This window comes from Triticum dicoccoides, chromosome 6B (genome assembly GCF_002162155.2).
Source record: "Triticum dicoccoides isolate Atlit2015 ecotype Zavitan chromosome 6B, WEW_v2.0, whole genome shotgun sequence".
In the NCBI taxonomy this organism is placed as follows: domain Eukaryota; kingdom Viridiplantae; phylum Streptophyta; class Magnoliopsida; order Poales; family Poaceae; genus Triticum; species Triticum dicoccoides.
The window spans coordinates 502,276,243-502,292,306 of record NC_041391.1 but is presented as its reverse complement, the minus strand read 5'-3'; positions in this window follow the sequence as shown (position 1 = coordinate 502,292,306).

Sequence of the window (16,064 nt, the reverse complement as noted above, 5' to 3'; positions counted from 1 at the left end):
GAGAAGTTGGAATACATTAGGTTTAACACTAATATAATTAAAGAATGAGTTCATTACAGTACATTAAGTGGTGGTTTTTCTTTCTTGCACTAACGGAGCTCATGAGATTTCCTGTTGAGTTTTATGTTGTGAAGTTTTCAAGTTTTGGGTAAAGATTTGATGGACTATGGATTAAGGAGTGGCAAGAACCTAAGCTTGGGGATGCCCATGGCACCCCAAGATAATTCAAGGACAACCAAAATCCTAAGCTTGGGGATGCCCCGGAAGGCATCCCCTCTTTCGTCTTCGTCTATCGGTAACTTTACTTGGAGCTATATTTTTATTTACCACATGATATGTGTTTTGCTTGGAGCGTCTTGTATGATATGAGTCTTTGCTTTTTAGTTTACCACAATCATCCTTGCTGTACACACCTTTTGGGAGAGACACACATGATTCGGAATTTATTAGAATACTCTATGTGCTTCACTTATATCTTTTGAGCTAGATAGTTTTTGCTCTAGTGCTTCACTTATACTTTTTACAGCACGGCGGTGGTTTTATTTTGTAGAAATTATTGATCTCTCATGCTTCACTTATATTATTTTGAGTGTCTTTTAAGAACAGCATGGTATTTTCTATGGCTAAAAATTGGTCCTAATGTGATGAGCATCCAAGTTGGGTATAATAAAAACTATCATAGGAAGTGAATTGGATGCTATGATCAATTTGATACTTGATAATTGTTTTGAGATATAAAGGTGGTAATATTAGAGTCATTCTGGTTGCGTAATTATGAAATTGAGGAATACTTGTGTTGAAGTTGGCAAGTCCCGTAGCATGCACGCATGGGAAAAGTTGTGTAACAAATTTATTGCATGGGGTGCTCTTTTGATTGCCTTCCTTATGTGTGGAGGTCGGGGGCACGCGATGGTTAACTCCTACCAACCTCCCCCCTAGGAGCATGCGTAGTAATACTTTTCTTCAAGGGCTAATAAAACTTTTGCATTAAGTATATGAGTTCTTTATGACTAATGTGAGTCCATGGATTATACGCACTCTTACCCTTCCATCATTGCTAGCCTCTTCGGTACCGTGCATTGCCCTTTCTCACCTTGAGAGTTGGTGCAAACTTTGCCGGTGCATCCAAACCCCGTGATATGACACGCTCCATCACACATAAACCTCCTTATATCTTCCTCAAAGCAGCCACCATACCTACCTATTATGGCATTTCCATAGCCATTCCGAGATATATTGCCATGCAACTTTCCACCGTTCCGTTTATCTTGACATGTATCATCATTGTCATATTGCCTTGCATGATCATGTAGTTGACATTGTATTTGTGGCAAAGCCACCATGCATAATATTTCATACATTTCACTCTTGAGTCATTTCCCATCTCGGTACACCGCCGGAGGCCTTCATGTAGAGTCATATCTTGTTCTAGTTTCGAGTTGTAATTTATGAGTTGTAAATAAATAGAAGTGTGATGATCATCATTATTAGAACATTGTACCTGAAGAAAAAAAGGGAAAGGCAAAAAAAGACCAGTAAAAAAAGAAAAATAAAGGCCAAATAAAAAATATAAAAAAAGAAAGGCCCAAAAAAAGGGGGGGCAATGTTACTATCCTTTTCCACACTTGTGCTTCAAAGTAGCACCATGTTCTTCGTATAGAGAGTCTCTTATGTTGTCATTTTCATATACTAGTGGGAATTTTTCATTATAGAACTTGGCTTGTATATTCCAACGATGGGCTTCCTCAAAATGCCCTAGGTCTTCGTGAGCAAGCAAGTTGGATGCACGCCCACTTAGTTTCTTTTGTTGAGCTTTCATACATTTATAGCTCTAGTGCATTTGTTGCATGGAAATCCCTACTCTTCATGTTGACATCAATTGATGGGCATCTCCTTAACCCGTTGATTAGCCTCGTCAATGTGAGACTTCTTCTTTTTTTGTCTTCTCCACACAACCTCCATCATCATATTCTATTCCACCCATAGTGATATATCCATGGCTCACGCTCATGTATTGCGTGAGAGTTCAAAAAAGCTAAAGCGCGTTAAAAAGTATGAACCAATTGCTTGGCTGAAACCGGGGTTGTTCATGATGGGAGTATTTTGTGTGATAAAAATGAAGCTTAGCCTAACTATATGATTTTGTAGGGATGAACTTTCTTTAGCCATGTTATTTTGAGAAGACATGATTGCTTTGTTAGTATGCTTGAAGTATTAGTATTTCTTATGTCAATATGAACTTTTATTTTGAATCATTTGGATCTGAACATCCATGCCAGAATAAGAAAATTACATTGAGAAATATGCTAGGTAGCATTCCACATCAAAAATTCTATTTTTATCATTCACCTACTCGAGGACGAGTAGGAATTAAGCTTGGGGATGCTTGATACGTCTCCAACGTATCTATAATTTTTGATTGTTTCAAGCTATTATATTACCCATTTTGGATGTTTATGAGCTTTACTATACACTTTTATATCATTTTTGGGACTAACCTACTAATCGAAGGCCCAGCCTGAATTGCTAATTTTTTTTGCCTATTTCAGTGTTTCGTAGAAAAGGAATATCAAACGGAGTCCAAACGGAATGAAAACTTCAGGAGTGATCTTTTTGGAACAAACGCAATCCAGGAGACTTGGAGTGGACGTCAAGAAGCAGTCGAGGCATCCACAAGGGTGCTTGGCGCCCCCTGCCTCATGGGCCCCTCGTGGCTCCCCTGACCGATCTCCTTCGCCTATATATATCTACGTACCCCGAAACCTTCCAGGAGCACCACTAAAAACTATTTCCACCACCGCAACCTTCTGTATCCGCGAGATCCCATCTTGGAGCCTTCATTTGCGCACCACCGGAGGGGGAATCGACCATGGAGGGCCTCTCGATCATCACCAAGGCCTCTTCGATGAGTTGTGAGTAGTTTACCACAGACCTTCGGGTCCATAGTTATTAGCAAGATGGCTTCTTCTCTCTCTTTGAATCTCAATACAAAGTTCTCCTCGATCTTCTTGGAGATCTATTCGATGTAACTCTTTTTGCGGTGTGTTTGTTGAGATCCAATAAATTGTGGGTTTATGATCTAGTTTATCTATGAGAAGTATTTGAATCTCCTCTAAATTCTTTTATGTATGATTGGTTATCTTTGCATCTCTCTTCGAATTATCAGTTTGGTTTGGCCTACTAGATTGATCTTTCTTGCAATGGGAGAAGTGCTTAGCTTTGGGTTCAATCTTGCGGTGTCCTTTCCCAGTAACAGCAGGGGCAGGAAGGCACATATTGTATTGTTGCCATCAAGGATAAAAAGATGGGGTTTATATCATAGTGCTTGAGTTTATCCCTCTACATCATGTCATCTTGCTTAATGCATTACGCTGTTCTTATAAACTTAATACTCTAGATGCAGGCAAGAGTCGGTCGATGTGTGGAGTAATAGTAGTAGATGAGGGAAGGAGTCGGTCTACTTGTTGCGGACGTGATGCCTATATAGATGATCATGCCTAGATATTCTCATAATTATGCACTTTTCTATCAATTGCTCGACAGTAATTTGTTCACCCACCATAATACGTATGCTATCTTGAGAGAAGCCACTAGTGAAACCTATGGCCCCGGGTATATTCTCTATCATATAAGTTTCCAATCTACTTTATTTTGCAATCTTTACTTTTCAAACTATATCATAAAAATACCAAAAATATTTATCTTATCATATTATCTCTATCAGATCACACTTTCGCAAGTGGCCGTGAAGGGATTGACAACCCCTTTATCGCGTTGGTTGCGAGGTTCTTGTTTTTTTGTGTAGGTACGAGGGACTTGTGTGGAGTCTCCTACTGGATTGATACCTTGGTTCTCATAAACTGAGGGAAATACTTACGCTACTTTGCTGCATCACCCTTTCCTCTTCAAGGGAAAAACCAAGGCATGCTCAGGAGGTAGCACAGGGTAGTTCGGACTCGTTTGACAGTGTCCGGGAGTTTGGCCGCCGAATTAAGGTTCTGCCTGAAGAGGCTGCTCTGTGCTTCTGCTGCGATGGCAATGGTGTGCTCCTCAGTTCGGAGGGAGCATTCTGTATTTCCATTGACTGTTATGATACCGTGTGGATGGGGTATCTTGAGCTTGAGATAAGCGTAGTGTGGCACCGCATTGAATTGAGCAAATGCGGTTTGTCCGAGCAGTGCGTGATAGCCATTGTGGAAGGGGACGATGTTGAAGATTAACTCTTCGCTTCAGAAATAATCAGAGATCCTAAGACCACTTCCAGTGTGATTGAGGCCGTACACCGGGCCTCTACACCTGGGATGACACCTTTAAAGGTAGTTTTTGTGGGCTTGATCCTTGAGGGGTCGATACCCATTTTGCGCACTGTATCCTTATAGAGTAGGTTCAGGCTACTGCCACTGTCCATGAGGACTCGCGTAAGGTGGAATCCATCAATGATTGTGTCAAGTACCAGTGCGGCTGAACCGCCATGACGGATACTGGTCAGGTGATCCATGCAATCAAAAGTGATCGGGCAGGACGACCATGGGTTGAATTTTGGGGCAATTGGCTCCACCACGTAGACGTCCCTGAGCGCGCGCTTCCGCTCTCTCTTGGGGATATGGGTAGCGTATATCATGTTCGCCATTTTAATTTGGGGGGAAACTTCTTCTGACCCCCTGTGTTCGGTGGCTGGGGCTTCTCGTCATCATCCATGCTTTGCGGCTCCTTCTCCTTGTGTTCGACATTTAGCTTGCCGGTCTATTTAAACACCCAGCACTCTCTGTTGGTATGATTGGTTGGTTTATCAGGAGCGCCGTGGATTTGGCATGGACGATCGAGTATGCGGTCCAAGTTGGACGGGTCCGGATTGTTCCTTTTATATGACTTTTTCCGCTGATCGGCTTTAGAGCCACTTAATCTGGCGTTGACTGTCGTGTCTTCGGTGTTGTCATTGTTATTTTGATGCTTGTGTCTGTTGCATCGGGGCTTGTCGTTGCTATCTCTGGCTTCAGAACTGCCAGGTTTACTTGAGTTGTTGTTGCTACAGGCTAGCCAGCTGCCTTCGCCCGCACAGAAGCGGGTCATAAGCGTCCTAACGGCTGCCATGGACTTCGGCTTTTCTTGTCGAGGTTTCGGGCAAGCCATTCATCACGGATGTTATGTTTGAAGGCCGCTAGGGCTTCGGCATCCGGACAGTCGGTGATCTGGTTCTTTTTAATTAAGAACCTAGTCTAGAATTTCCTGGCGACTCTCTGGGCTGTTGGATTATGTGACGTAAGTCATTGGCATCCGGAGGTCGGACGTAAGTACCTTGGAAGTTGTCAAGGAAAGCATCCTCCATGTCTTCCCAACTGTCGATGGAGTTTTCGGGCAGACTGTTCAACCAGTGCCGAGCTGGTCCTTTGAGTTTTAGTGGGAGATATTTGATGGCTTGGAGATCATCAACGCGGGCCATATGAATATGGAGAAGAAAATCCTCGATCCATACCGCGGGATCTGTTGTCCCATCATATGATTCAATGTTTACGGGTTTAAACCTTTCTAGGAATTCATGTCCCATTACTTTATCAGTGAAGCAGAGGGAGTGTGCAGCGCCTCTATGTCTGGCCACGTCGCAAAGTAGCTAGGATGGAGCTGGTCTGTGGTATTCGGTCCGGATAGGTTTGTATTTGTCACGTCCGACGAGGTGGCCATCATCGCGCATTGGGGCATGTCCCCGCGATCCATAGATCGATTTGTTCTGGCCTACTCTGTCTTCTAAGACGTGCCGCAGGTCATGTGTGTATCCCCGAGCTGTTGCGTCTCTGTTCTTTCGGCGAGGTAGCACGGGCTGGTATTCATCCTGAGTTGCCGGTTTGTCCCGGCCACGTGGTGGTCGGTCAGCCGCATTATGCGCTGGCAGGACGGCTCCAGCGCCTCGACATCGAATTGAGGTAGCAATTTAAGCTTCGAGTAACTTTTGGTTGGGCACTCGAGGCCGTATTCCTCAGTTGTCAGGATGTCAGTACATCTATCATTGAGCAGATCTTGATCAGCTTGAAGTTGTTGCTGCTTCTTTTTTAGGCTCCTTGGAGTGGCTATTAGCTGACACTTAAAGTGCTCCTGCTCGACGGGTTCCTCGGGCACGATAATTCTTTGTTGCCGAGGCTCACCTCGTCCCCAGAGAGCGGCATGTAATTATTGTCCTCCCAGTCTTAATTCATGGCCTCTTCGTCAGGGCTAGCTCGCCCGTCTTCCCGTTTGCCCTGTTCGGAGGTTGCCTCACCGGGGTCTTCATTGTCTTCGGCATCGTCCGGAGTATTATTTTCTCATGTGCCGGTATTGCTATTTTTCCCATGGCGTGATTTAGAGCGGCGCCGCTGACGTCGGTGCTTTGGCTGCTTCTCAGGAGGCTTATCCTTGACTGAATCCTCTTTGTCGTCGCCATTGTTCTCTTTGGCTGTATCCACCATATATATGTCATACGAGGAGGTGGCTGCCCAGCGTCCTATGGGCGGTGGCGCCTGCTCCTCTCCGACATCGTCGTCCATACCGTCGATGTCTTCGGAGTCGTAGTCAAGCATGTCGGTTAGGTCTTCGAAAGTGGCTATGTAATGGGTGCTGGGTGGGAAGCGAAATTCTCCGTCATCGGCTTCCCATTCAAGCCGGATACAGTTTGGCTAAGAGTCTCCTGATAAGGAGAGGGATTTTGACGAGCTTAGCACATCGCCTAAAGGCGAGCATCGAAAAATATCTGCGGAGCTAAACTCAACGATCGGCGCCTGATCGATGAGCGTGGATGCACGCGGTGCGGAACCTAAGGCCGGAGATGAGTCCGAGGTTCCGATGACAGAAGCCTCGTTCGAGGTCGGATTTGTGTTCGGCTCCAACGCCGCTGAGTCTGCGGCTTCCGTGGCGGGGTTGAGCTTCCCGTCCTCAGATGGCGCAATCTGCTCCGGATCTAGGGCCAGAGCGGCTATGGGTGCTATCTCCTGAACACGGTCCGATGACAGATCTAAGTCATGTTCATCGTGGCGGCAGGGAGCGGCTGTCATGGGCTCGAATCCATTGAAGATCAAGTCTCCGTGGATATCAGCAATGTAATTCAAGTTTCCAAACCTGACCTGACGGGTGCAGCTATGGATCTGCTCTAGGTAGCCAAGCGAATTAGCCCGCAGTGCAAAGCCGCCTAACATGAAGATCTGTCCGGGGAGGAAGACCTCACCCTGGACTGCATTGTTGTAAATGATTGATGGAGCCATCAAAACCTTCTGGTTACGATGCAGTGGGACTCTTAATGAAAGCACCAATGTTGGTGTCAAAACCGGCGAATCTCGGGTAGGGGGTCCCGAACTGTTCGTCTAAGGTCGATGGTAACAGGAGGCGGGGGACACGATGTTTACCCAGGTTCAGGCCCTCTCTATGGAGGTAATACCCTACTTCATGCTTGATTGATCATGATGATATGAGTATTACAAGAGTTGATCTACCATGAGATCGTAATGGCTAAACCCAAAAGTCTAGCCTATTAGGATTATGATTATGTATATGTCTGCCTCTATGGACTAAGCCCTCTGGTTTATATAGACACCGGTGGGGACTAGGGTTATACAAAGTCGATTACATAGAAAGGAATCTTCATTATCCGGTTGCCAAGCTTGCCTTCCACGCCAAGGAGAGTCCCATCCGAGCACGAGACGAAGTCTTCTGTCTTGTATCTTCATAGCCCAACAGTCTGGCCCACATCAATAGTCCGTCTATCCGAGGACCCCATAATCCAGGACTCCCTCAACGCCGGAGTGCCATTGGGAGGGGAATCATCGCCGCGGTGATCGTCTTCATCAACATCACCATCATCATTACCATCCTCATCTCTTTTACGCGATCCACTCTCCCGCACCCCACTGTAATCCCTACTTGAACATGGTGCTTTATGCCACATATTATGATCCAATGATGTGTTGCCATCCTATGATGTTTTGAGTAGATATCCTTTGTCTTTGGGTTGATTGATGATCTAGATTGGTATGAGTTGTATGTTTTATTTTGGTGCTGTCCTATTGTGCCCTCCATGTCGCGCAAGCGTGAGGGATTCCCGCTGTAGGGTGTTGCAACATGTCCATGGTTTACTTATTGTGTGCATTGCTTGAGTGACAGAAGCATAAACATGGATAAGTGGGTCACGACGTATGGGAATAAAGGGGACTTCATATGTTAATGCTATGGTTGGGTTTTACCTTAATGATCTTTAGTAGTTGCGATGCTTGCTAAAGTTCCAATCATAAGTGCATATGATCCAAGAAGAGAAAGCATGTTAGCTTATGCCCCTCCCTCATATGAAATTGCAATAGTGATTACCGGTCTTGTTAACAATTGCCTAGGATAATTCCGCACACTGGCCCATCATTATTCCACACTTGCTATTTATAATATTTAGTGATATATTCTAACTTTATGATAACAACACCTACTTTTGTATTTTAGCTCTCTGATATCGTACAAAGTTATTCTCTTCATACCCACAACATAGTTTTTTTTCTCGTTTCTAGTTGGAAGCTAACGTTCGGTGTATGAGGAGTTGTATCAGTGGCAGACAAGACTTGAGAGAATATTGATCTTACCTTTAGATCCTTGTGGGTTCAACACTCCATGCTTATCACTTACACCTTTGGAAATTGCTATGATGATTCCCTACACTTGGTGATTATCAAGCTCTTTTCTGGCGCAATTGCCGGGGAGCAATAGCGTGGGGTTGATATTCTCGTGTATGCTTGTTTGCTTTCTTCACTAAGTAGATTTTTGTTTTCCCTTTTTGTTTTTGTTTTGCTTAGATGTTGGTGAAACATACAAAAAATGAAAAAATGAAAATACAAAAAGATGCACCTACTTCATATGCCTAAAAAGTTTTTCAAAAAGAAAAGTGATTGGAAAGTTATGCATTGAAGAAGTGAGGGTCGACCTTGAGCACTTGTGTTCATGCTCATGGAAACAATGTAGAATTTTTCATGGAAGTTTCTCTGTAAATAATTGTTCCCTTGTATATATCCATTGTATTATAAAAATAATGTGCCAAGCTTTGGTTTTATGATGCTTACATTGCTTGTTTACTATGTGCAGTACAAAAACAGAAACTTTGGCTGTAGCGCGTGAATTTACATTTTTTACTGGAAAGCCAAATGGGTCTGAAACTTTTTGAACATTACTTATGTACAAAGTTTTTAAATTTTCATATTTTATTTATAATTTTTGGAGTTACATAAGTTTACTAAGTTTCCAGATTACTACAGACTGTCCTGTTTTTGACAGATTCTGTTTTCTATGTGTTGTTCGCTTATTTTGATGAATCCATGGGTAGTATCGGGGGGTATGAACCATGGTGAAGTTTGAATACAGTAGATAAAGTGCTAATATGAAATTGGAATGAGTTTACAACAGTACCTAAAGGTAGTGATTTACTTTATTAGACTAATGGATCTCACAAAGTTTTTGTTAAGTTTTGTGTGAATGAAGTGTTCGAAGAATGAGGAGTTACCGATGGGAGAAGAATAAAGAGATGCAAGAGTTCAAGCTTGGGGATTACCAAGGCACCCCAAGTAAATATTTCAAGAATAATCAAGCATCTAAGCTTGGGGATGCCCTGGTTAGCATCCCATCTTTCTTCTTCAACAATTATCGGTATACCTTGGTTTTTGTTTTGTTCGCATGATTTGTGTCCTTTGTATTTTTATTTTTCTTTAGGAACCATGCTAGTATGAGATATCACTTAAATGATATTATATAAGGCTCTTTGTGCTTCACTTAAATCTTTTGAGTATGGTTTTATAGAATGTTTTGTGTACTTCACTTATATATTTTGAGCTTGGATATTGGTTAGTCTATATTAATTGTAGAATGCCGCATGAACTTCACTATCATCTAAAGTGGGTTTGGAAGAGTGTCAACTTTAGGAATTAGTGATCCCACTAATTTGGAGGGTGTTGAATCTTAGTGTGATATTTATGAAAGTGGATTCGGAAGAGTGTCAACATTAGTTAGTAATGATTCCACTATTTCGGAAGAGGTTCCAATTGATTATGAGAACAAAGTTGATATATATATTGTGATGACATGTATGCTATAAATAATAATGTTAACCATGAAACTTATCATCGTGATTTTAATTTCCAATTGGATTATGCCTCACATGACAGTTATTTTGTTGAGTTTGCTCCCACTATTCTGAATGAGAAGAATTTTGCTTATGTGGAGAGTAGAAAAATTTCTATGCTTGTAGATCATGAAAATAATGCTTTATGTGATGGTTATATTGTTGAATTAATTCATTATGCTACTGAAAATCATGATGAGGGAGGAATATATGCTTGTAGGAGTTGCAATAATATCAAGTTTCCTCTCTATGTGCTTAAAGTTTTGAAGTTATACTTGTTTTGACTTCCTATGCTAGTTGATTCTTGTTACTATAAATTGTGTGCTAAAAAAATCCCTAGGCATAGGAAGTGTGTTAGATTTAAATGTTCTAGTAATATTCTTCATCATGCTCTCTTTATGTTTCAATTCTTATCTTTTATGTGAGCATCATTGAAATCACCATGCCTAGCTAAAAGGCTAAAGAAAAGCGATTGTTGGAAGACAACCAATATTTACCCTTACTGTTTTTGAGTGTTCACATGATTAATATAATTTATTAATCATGTTTTATATCTTTTTTTCAATAAAGTGCCAAGTAAGAACTTTGGGAAGACTTGGGTGAAAGTTAATGAGATCTTTCTGTAAAAAACAGAAACTTTGCGCTCACGATATTAGCTGTCATTTTTTACAGAAGAGTGATTTTGAGTTGATTCTTTTTTAACAAGATTAATAGACAAATTCCTCACGTCCACAAATTTATTTTATATTTTTTCTAGTAGCATAAGTATGGTTGTTGTTCAGATCATTACAGACTGTTCTGTTTCTAACAGATTCTGTTTTCATTGCATAGTTTGCTTGTTTTCTAGTTTCTATGGCTTATATTGCTCAATATAAATTGTAGAAATGATATGGTACAGTAGAAATTGTGTGAGAACAATTATGAATCTTGTCTTTGACAGTACCGAAATGAATAATTTACTCCTTATCATACTAACCCATCTCACGAAGTTCCGTTAAGTTTTGTGTGATTGAAGATTTCAAGTTTTGAGTGAGATATCGATATGAGGAGAATAAGGAGTGGAAATACCCTAAGCTTGGGGATGCCCAAGGCACCCCAAGGTAATATTCAAAGAAGACTCAAGCGCCCAAGCTTGCGGATGCCCCAAAAGGCATCCCCTCTTTCATCTTCAAAACTATCTGTATACCTTACTCGGAACTATATTTTTATTCGTCACATGATATGTGTTTTGCTTGGAGCATATTTTCAATTTTACTTGCTGTTTGTATAAAATTATTGGATCTGAAATCTTGAATGAAAAAGAATCTTCCCATGGCTAATTAATTATTTGACTACTCAATGTCCTTCACTTATATCTTTTTGGAGTTGTTTGTCAATTACTCACGTGATTCACGAATATCCTATGAGGAAATGGTTGAATGAATTGAATATCATAAATCTTAATTTATATATGTTTCATATGCCTATACCATGGGGAGTAATGACTTCACACATAATAAGTATAGGAGGTAAACTTATTGAAAGTTAGCAAACGCAGAATTGGTCACTTGAACAATTCATGAAAGAATGTTGAAGGAAGAGAGATTTCACATATAAATATACTATCTTGGACATCTTTTGTAGTTGTGAGCACTCATTAAAATATGAAATGCTAAAAGGTTGATGTTGGACAAGGAAGACAACTTAATGGGTTATGTTTTCCTATATCCTAAATGTTATATTGTCTTGGATCATCCAACATGTTGAGCTTGCATTTCCCTCTCATGCTAGCCAAATTCTTTGCACCAAGTAGAGATACTACTTGTGCTTCCAAACATCCCTTAAACCAGTTTTGCCATGATAGTCCACCATACCTACCTATGGACTGAGTAAGATCCTTCAAGTAAGTTGTCATCGTGCATGCAATAAAAAATGCTCCTTAAATATGTATGATCTATTAGTGCGAAGAAAATAAGCTTTATACGAACTTGTGAAAGGGAAGAAATAAAAGCGATGGACTGCATAATAAAGGTCTTTATCACAAGCGGCAATATAAAGTGATGTTCTTTTGCATTAAGATTTTGTGCATCCAACAATAAAAGCGCATGACAACCTATGCTTCCCTCAACGAAGGGCCTATCTTTTACTTTTATCTTCTACCCTTATACAAGAGTCATGGTGATCATCACCTTTCCTTTTACACTTTTTTCCTTTGGCAAGCACTTTGTGTTGGAGCGATCCGGATATATATACCCACTTGGATGTAGGTTTTCATAAATAATTATTGTTGACATTACCCTTGAGGTAAAAGGTTGGGAGCTGATACTATAAGCCCCTATATTTCTCTGTGTCCGATTAAAACTTTGAACCCATAAATATCACATGAGTGTTAGCAATTGTGAAAGATTAAATGATAGTTGAGTATGTGGAGTTTGCTGAATCAAAGCTCTTACATAGACCCTTCCCGAAAATAAGATGAATTGCAATTGTTTGATGACTAAGAACATGGTTTGTTAGTTTTCAATAAAGTTTATGATCTATACTTTAACATGTGAATAGCTTGTTACTTGATCATGAGAAGATTTATGAGTTGAGCAACTGTTATGATATATAATGATGCTAGAAAAAGTGATTGGAACTATCATTGATAAAACTTAAGTACTTTCTAGCACTCACACTTCATAAATTATTTCTTTTATCATTTACCTACTCGAGGACGAGCAGGAATTAAGCTTGGGGATGCTGATACATCTCCAATGTATCTATAATTTATGAAGTATTCATGCCATGTTTACAATAGTTTTATATTATTTTGGTATGATTTGATTAGAACTAACCTGGACTGACGCTGTTTTCAGCAGAACTACCGTGGTGTTGTTTTTTGTGCAGAAATAAAAGTTCTTGGAATGCGCTGAAAATCAACGCAGATTTTTTCTGGAAAATATAAAAAATACTGGAACAAGAAGTTACTAGAGAGGAGTCCCGTGGGGCCCACGAGGGTGGGGGGTGCGCCCACCCCATTGGGGCGTGCCCCTATGCCTTGTGAACTCCTCGTGGGCCCCCCTAACTTGTTCTTCACGCCAAAACCTCCTATAAATGCTCAAACCTCCAGAAAATAACCTAGATCCGAAGTTCCACCGCCGCAAGCCTCTGTAGCCACGAGAAATCAATCTAGGCCCTCTCCGGCACCCTGCCGGAAGGGTCCATCATCACCGAAGGCCATGGGGAAGGATCCCGGAGGGGCCATCATCGCCATGAAGGCCAAGGACCAGAGGGGGAACCTCTCCCCATCCATGGGAGGCCATGAAGGAGGAAGCACAAGGGGGGGAACCTCTCCTCCTCTCTCTCGGTGGCGTTGGAGTGCCATTGGGAGGGGAATCATTGCAGTGGTGATCATCTTCATCAACATCAACATCATCATCGCCATCCTCATCTCTTTTACGCGGTCCACTCTCCCGCACCCCACTGTAATCCCTACTTGAACATGGTGCTTTATGCAACATATTACGATCCAATGATGTGTTGCCATCCTATGATGTTTTGAGTAGATATCTTTTGTCTTTGGGTTGATTGATGATCTAGATTGGTATGAGTTGTATGTTTTATTTTGGTGTTGTCCTATTGTGCCCTCCGTGTCACGCAAGCGTGAGGGATTCCAGTTGTAGGGTGTTGCAATATGTCCATGTTTACTTATTGTCTATGTTGCTTGAGTGACAGAAGCATAAACACGGATAACTGGGTCACGACATATGGGAATAAAGGGACTTGATATGTTAATTCTATGGTTGTGTTTTACCTTAATGATCTTTAGTAGTTGCGGATGCTTGCTAGAGTTCCAATCAAACGTGCATATGATCCAAGAAGAGAAAGTATGCTAGCTTATGCCTCTCCCTCATATGAAATTGCAATAGTGATTACCGGTCTTGTTAACAATTGCCTAGGATAATTCTGCACACCGACCCATCATTATTCCACTCTCGCTATTTATAATATTTAGTAATATATTCTAACTTTACGATAACAGCACCTACTTTTATATTTTAGCACTCTCCGATATCATACAAAGTTATCCTCTTCATACCCACAACATAGTTTTATTTCTCGATTCTAGTTGGAAGCAAACGTTCAGTGTACGTAGAGTTGTATCACTGGCAAATATGACTTGAGAGAATATTGATCTTACCTTTAGCTCCTTATGGGTTCGACACTCCATGCTTATCACTTCCACCTTTGGAAATTGCTACAATGATTCCCTGCACTTGGGGATTATCATCCACCGATCGAGTACCGAACGTACGACACCTCTGACTTCTGCACATGTTCAGCTCACGTCCCTCGCCTTCTTGATCTAGCAAGTTGTCGAGGTAGTAGATGAGTTCTGTCAGCGCGACGGCATGGTGACGGTGATGGTGAAGTGATCCTCGCAGGGCTTCGCCTAAGCACTACGAGAATATGACCGGGATGTAAACATTGGAGGGGGGTGCCGCACACGGCGAGCAATTGATCTGGTGTGTGCTAGGCGCCCCCCTCCTCATATATATAGGTGGGAGGGAGAGGGGGGAGGCCAAGGGGTGCCCCAAGTGGGGCAGAATCCCACTTGGGCTCTTGCCCTGGTTCGCCCCCCCCCCCCCATGTTCATTACATAGGCGCTAGGGGAAGGAAGGGAGAGGTGGCGCCCCCCTTTCCTTTCTCCCTTGAGGAGGGGAAGGAAGGAGGAACTTGACCTCCCCCCTTTCCTTTCCCTAGGGCTGGTCGGCCTGGTGGAGGGGTGCACCAGCCCATTGTGGGCTGGTCTATCCCTTCCCTTGGCCCATTAAGCCCATATCTTTGTCGGGGTGCCCGAAACCCCTTCTAGTGACCCTATATGTACCCGGTACCCTCCGGAACACTTCTGGTGTCCGAATACCACCATCCTATATATCAATATTTACCTCTCGACCATTTTGAGGCTCCTCGTCATGTCCGTGATCTCATCTGGGACTCCGAACAACATTCAGTCACCAAATCACATAACTCATATAATACTATATCATCATCGAACGTTAAGCGTGCGGACCCTATGGGTTCGAGAACTATGTAGACATGACCGAGACACCTCTCCGGTCAAGAACCAATAGTGGAACTTGGGCGCCTATATTGGCTCCTACATATTTTACAAAGAACTTGTCGGTCGAATCGTTATGAAAACATACGTAATTCCCTTTGTCCATGGGTATGTTACTTGCCCGAGATTCGATCGTCAGTATCTTCATACCTAGTTCAATATCGTTACCGACAAGTCTCCTTACTCGTTCCATAATACATCACCTCGTGACTAACTCCTTAGTTGTTTTCTTGCAAGCTTGTGATGTGTATTACCGAGATGGCCCAGAGATACCTCTCCGATACTCGGAGTGACAAATGCTAATCTCGATCTATGCCAACTCAACAAAAACCTTCGGAGATAACTGTAGAGCATCTTTATAATGACCCAGTTACATTGTGATGTTTGATAGAACACAAGTCATTCCTCTGGTATCCGGAAGTTGCATAATCTCATAGTCGAAGGAATATGTAATTGACATGAAGAAAGCAATAGCAATAAAACTGAACGATCATTATGCTAAGCTAATGAATGGGTCTTGTCCATAACATCATTCTCCTAATGATGTGATCCCGTTATAAAGTAACAACTCATATCCATGGTTAGGAAACTTAAGCATCTATTATTAACGAGCTAGTCTAGTAGAGGCTTACTAGGGACACGGTGTTTTATCTATATATTCACACATGTATCAAGTTTTCGGTTAATACAATTCTAGCACAAATATAAACATTTATCATGATATAGGGATAAAATAACAACTTTATTATTTCCTCTAGGGCATATTTCCTTCACCTAGATGATCAACTGGTATCCCCCCCGGAAGAGCAATCCAAGGCTGAAGTTTAATGAGGTAAACAGCATGAGAGACAGCCTCAGCCCAAAAGTGCG